The sequence below is a fragment of the Peromyscus maniculatus genome, chromosome 23 (genome assembly GCF_049852395.1).
Source record: "Peromyscus maniculatus bairdii isolate BWxNUB_F1_BW_parent chromosome 23, HU_Pman_BW_mat_3.1, whole genome shotgun sequence".
Lineage (NCBI taxonomy): Eukaryota > Metazoa > Chordata > Mammalia > Rodentia > Cricetidae > Peromyscus > Peromyscus maniculatus.
Window position 1 is genome coordinate 19,962,091 of NC_134874.1, and position 6,000 is coordinate 19,968,090.

A 6,000-nucleotide genomic window follows, 5' to 3' on the forward strand; every position below is an offset into this window, starting at 1 on the left:
GCAGGTGGCACTCCAGGCTGCCTTACTGACAGAGTTCAGGCCACACTGAGGCCACCATGATAGAATGTATGCTAGGAGTCCTCAGTATGCATTACTTCTTTCTTTCCCTGACTGGTGGGGGAAACTGAGGCTTCATCCCTGACACACATTCCTCTGAGTGAGAGACCCCTCCTGTCTAACCAAGCTTCCCCCTTATTCCTCGGTGGCAGATCCAGTAGGTTATATTCAAGTATATTTTTTAAAGATTTATTTATTTTTATGTTATGTATGTGTCTGGCCAACACGTATGTATTCTGTGTGTATAGTATCCACAGAGACCAGGAGAGGCCAAATCTCTCGGAACTGGAGTGACAGGCAGTGGTGAGCCACCATGTGAGTGCTGGGGTGATGGAACTCAGGTCCTCTACAAGAGCAGCCAATGCTCTTAACCACTGAGCCATCTCTCCAGACCCCCAAGTCTATTTTTTTTTTTCATTTTAAATTTTTTGAGACAGGTTTTCCTCTGTGTAGCCCTGGCTGTTCTAGAACTTGCCCTGTAGACCAGGATGGCCTCAGACTCAAAGATTTGCACGCCCCCACCACCACCACCAAGTGCTGGGATTAAAGGCATGTGCCTTCACTGCCTGGCCTCAAGTCTATTTTTAAGACAATCCTCGAGTTCATTTCCTAGAAGTTAATGGCTTCTATTTTTTTTTATTTAAAAAAAATGGCTTTACCTTTTTTCCCCTAAATCATTTTTCCCCCGAATTGTAAGCAGCAGGTGACTCTTTTAGGCATATCACCACACATGGTTTCTCTATGTCCTTCAGATAAAAGCGTCTAACTGTTGCCTGGAAATTCTTCATCATACCTAGTTATCTGGACAAATCCTCTCTTCAAACTATGCAAACACGATGATTGGCTAAAATAAGAAGTAACAATGACTCCCCTTCCAACTCTCTTCTTGGAGCTGTTGGAACGTGTGTGCCCAGTCCCCCTGCCGGCTATCAGCACAGCTCATGACGGGAGAGCCATTCCTTAGGAAGACCTACAGACATTCACGGCAGCCTGCCAGGTCCTTGGGTGCAGCCTGGTGCCAGGGGGACCCCTTCCTATCATGTCCACCGGCCCTGTCATTCCCAAATCAACTATCACAAGCATGCTTTCCTCCAAGAATATGTGTTTCCTCTGCAAAGCCATGAGTCAAATTCTATGATGACTAAATAGCAAAGTTAAGGCTGGTGAATGTCCACAGTTGAGCAGACTTGTGCCATTTTGAGCGGGAAGACACTATAGATACCAGATACCACAACACCTAAGGCTGAATCCCACTCCCTCCATCCTTCCAATGACACAAAGAGAAACTCAGGTGAGGACCCCTGTGAAGCATCCTTTGAGCAATACCAGTATAGTTTCAAAACACCATAGCTCAGCGATATAAATTGTACCGGCCTATATGTGTGAGTTCAGTCCACAGCACGGAGGGGCAGGGGGATGGAGTAAAGTGCAGAGGGCTTGCCTTTCCATGCAAAGGGCAGTGTCTTGCTGGAATTCGCTCCCAGTTTTTACGTTATTAATATTTTTGCTTTCATAGACATCCCTTCCTTCAGCTGTGTCTCCTTCGAAATTATGTTCCCTTGGTTTCAGAAGCGTGGGAAATTCTAAATTGCAATTGGCACAAGGAGCCCTGGGAAGGGCAGCCCTGAACTTCCCTTTTCTTTACGACTTCCCAAACTTCATGATGAAGTTATGAAAAGCAGTCGGGGACAGATCAGCCCTCTTTCGTGAGCAGGTGAGCAGACACAGCACCCAGGAGGCACATGGCAGAGAGATTGCTTATGTAGGTGGGGGCAGGTCCCGCCCATCAGTCACTCAGTCCTTCCCAGCACTCAGGCCACTGGGGCTATGACGACGGGAGGGGAGGGGGCGGGGGCGGGGGGGGGGGCGGCGGCGAAGATCTCCACTGAGCTGAGGCAACCAACAGCCACCTGTAGCTTCCCATTCTGCACTTGCTATGGAAGTCGTTGAAGAAGCCGTGGCTGTTATAGGCTGGTGGCGCCCCCTTGAGCCCGCAGCCCAGCACAGGTACGAGGGAAGCAAAGCTTTCTGCCATCTACAAGGGGATTTGGCAGGAAACCAAGGATCTTGTGGAGTCCCCCACAATCCTCCATTCTTCCCAGTGACTGTGCTCCGGTCTACACTGTTTTGGGCTTCTCCTTCAGTCTCATATCTTCCTAGGGCTCCAGGGTGTTTGAGGTTTCTCACATGGCCCCGAAGTGAGCATAGCACGGGCCTCCATTCCCCATTAGGACCAGTGCGGGAAGTGAGATTCCAAACAGTCTCCCTGAGCTCCTGGGCCTACATAAATCCTGCTCCCTGCCACTGTTTCCTGCCACTGAAGGTCTGGCTGACAGCGTAAGGGTTCTCCCGGGTAGTTGGCATGGCAAGACTGCTGTCCAAAATCCACTGGAGCTTTCCATATTTGTCCCTAAGTCTGTGACAGAAACTGTCTATGCCCCTCCCCCTGCCCCAAAACCAGCCACTCCTACCTGCTAGAGAGTCATGCCACACCACGGCCCTCCTAAGGTGACATGTGGCTAGGCCCCAAGCCTGCAGGTGGGAGGTGGTATGTGACTTTCCCATGGAGCTCAGGACACCTCAGGGTGACCCTCCCACCTTGCTGTTCTTCCCAAAGTCCCCAACCAAAGGCAGGGAGACCACCTCCCCTTTCTGTTTTATCACAATGCATCTGTGTTTGCTTGGCACATATGTCGATCAATACGAGATGAATCCAACACGATCCCATTTGCCAACGGCCAAGTGGTGGCTCCCAGGATGACGAGAAGGGAGATGGAATGTTCAGTTTGGAAGACTTGGAGGGTAGTGTGTCACCACAGCGTACGCTATGCGCTACCCACACAAAGACAATCAGAGGGTCCGTGGCATCCTGTCAGAGCTCCATGACGGCGGACTTTACTGGCCCTAGCAGAGGAACTCGAATTCTTTTTATCCTTGAATTCTTACATTCTTGTTTACTCTCTCTGATTTTTTTGGTCTCTGTCCTTTCTGACATAAGCTCTCTTTAGACAAACAACCAATAAGTTGTAGCTAGAGTTTTCCTGCCTTGCCCACAGTCAGGACAAATCTCTGTCACCCGCCAGTCCCACAGCCGCTCAGACCCAACCAAGTAAACACAGAGACTTATATTGCTTACAAACTGTATGGCCATGGCAGGCTTCTTACTAACTGTTCTTATAGCTTAAATTAATCCATTTCCATAAATCTATACCTTGCCAAGTGGCTCGTGGCTTACCGGCATCTTCACACGCTGCTTGTCATGGCGGCAGCTGGCAGTGACTCCCTCCACCTTCCTGTTTTCTCTGTTCTCCTCTCTGTTAGTCCTGCCTATACTTCCTGCCTGGCCAAAGGCCAATCAGTGTTTTATTTATTGACCAATCAGAGCAATTTGACATACAGACCATCCTACAGCGCTAAGTGGTATGCTTTCCCGAGGGTCCCACACTGGCTACTGTTGTTTTCAAGGACCCAGGGAGATAGAAAGTGGGTCTGACAGGCTCAGGAGTCCAGCTGATAATGGGAAGTGTGTTTGATGGAGTGTTATTTCGAAGTCAGGAGCTAACAAGCCAGTTTGGAGTGTTTAACTCCTCCATGAGGCTGGAACAGATACTTTGCAAGCTGAGGGCTGGAGCTGGGCCACCTTCTGTGAAGCTCTCCATCAGCCTGGAGGAGCTAGGAGGTCAGCCAAAGCCTAGCCTTCCCAGAAGAAGACAGTAGCTGCCATTCATCCAGCCAGTGGGTCACAAGCACAGGCGAGCACCAGCACTGAGGAGGCCTGAGCCACGATCCCGTAACAAGTCCAACATTGGACATGAGTTGGACGGATCAATTCGTTTCCCTCACTAAACATCCAAATGGCTTGGTTTCTTTTGTCCACTCAAAAATCAAATCTTCTAATGGGCCTGAAAGGCTACATGCTGTGGGGGAGATCTTGTGACTCGGCACGCATACAAACTTACCATAATGCAAAATGCCCCCACTCATTCCCATCCCCACATCAAAAAATCATTTATGAAATGGACATGCAAGGAGTTAATCCCACCTTGGAGCAAAGGCTAAACGGCCACAAAGAGGGGAGTTCCAGCCACCAATTTGTGAGTTTCTGATATCAAAGGCAATGTAAACATGCTATGTTGTGATCGCGGCCGTTCACCAGTGTGCTACTCTGAGGTATTTTCTATGGCCCAACTTGTAGTGACTGAAAGAGCTTCTGGGAAATAGATATATTGAAGTGATAAGGCTTGGGGGAATTCTCACTTAGAGGGACCCCATGTGTTACTAAATACAAGTCGTCCATCACCACCCAGTTAATACAGGAGCTCTCCAGCTTCCGTGTGGAACTGACTTCCTTTACAGGGTCGGTCTCCGTGTGAGATTTGGGGATAGAATGATAAGGATACACCTGGCTGGCCCCGTATTTGGCACCGACCTGTCGCTCAAAGTCAGGATGGCCCCACCCACACAGATATACACATCTTCAGGGAGGCTCTAGCAAGTCCACACCAGCTTTTCAGTTTATCACAGAGGTCTGCGTTTGCTTGGCACTTAAGCCGGTCAACATGGGATGCATCCACCATGATTCCACACAGCCAGTCGCTCGTAAATTCCGGTTTGACTTGTCTGTCACATAAGTGACGTCAGTCTCAGCAAAAAGTGACTAGTGACTAATGACTCACTCGCGAGTGAGTTCTCTGTGTCTGGAAATAAAATAGACACAGTGACCAAGTGGTACTGCAACTGATGTGTGACTTCTCTTAAGGAGACAAGGACAAGGATCCGTTCACACCAGATCGGGTGCCAACAGTGACAGACCACAGGAATGATTCCATCCAGGACTGGCTTATGTGGGGATCGGCGCCTTTATTGGGATCGTGCTGGACTCAGGGAATTGCATCGCTACAAAGCACAAGCAACAACCCCCAAATCAGACTTTGTGAGAGTTTCCCATACACCTTGTAGACCAGCGAGTCTCCATCCCCTCCCCCACCCGCAGCAACTGTTCATCGCCATCTGGAAAGACACCTCCTAGGTCTTGTAATGTGTCTCACAACTTGTGTGAGCTTTCTACTTCCTTCCAGGAGAGATTGCTTCAATCCGGAGGCAATAACGACGCTACAGTTGCTTATGAGAGAGGAAATATAAGAGATAATTTAAACATTTCCCTACATTTGAAAAAAGGGGGGGGGAGGGCAACATGAGGTCTGTGTCATTATCATTATTATTATTTTAATGGCTATAGCGGTGACGAAGGGCCGAGGAGCAGTGACTATGTCAAGTATTTCGTTTTGCACAGCTGGAGAGCACAGATGTGCTTTCACTGTGGGTCCAGGGCACACAGATGGCTTGGGCAGAGCAGCAGGTGCAGCGCTGGGTACATCAGTGGGCCTGCAGTGACCCCTAGTGGTAGCGTGTGGCAGTTCGGACTGGCAGGAAACAAATGGATCAACATCTGTTCATAACCATCATATGCTCTGTAACACTTACATTGGTCAAGTGTATATATATATATAAACAGTAAAGGTTTCTCACCACCTCACCTGAGCAAATGAAGGTAGCCAAGGCAATAAAGATCATGGAAACCTCCTGTGTCTGGGACTATGGAGTGACAGAAGGATCTTTACCACTAAAAACCTGCAGTGGCACTCACTGCTCATGGGTATTTACCTCAAGGACCCAAAGTCATGGATGCTCGCACATCAGTCTCCTCTGCTGCGCCATTCGCAGTGGCTAAGATACAGAAGCAGGGTAGGTGTCCGCCAATAGAACGGATACAGAAAATGTTTATACACATGATGGAATTTTATTGGGCCACAAAGATTGAAATCCTACCGTCTGCTGGAAACGGAAGCAACTGGGATAATCGAACTGAGTGACCTAAGCCAGTCTGGGACAAATGCCACACATTTCCTCTCTATTGTGGTGCCTAGATTTCACAGAGTCACA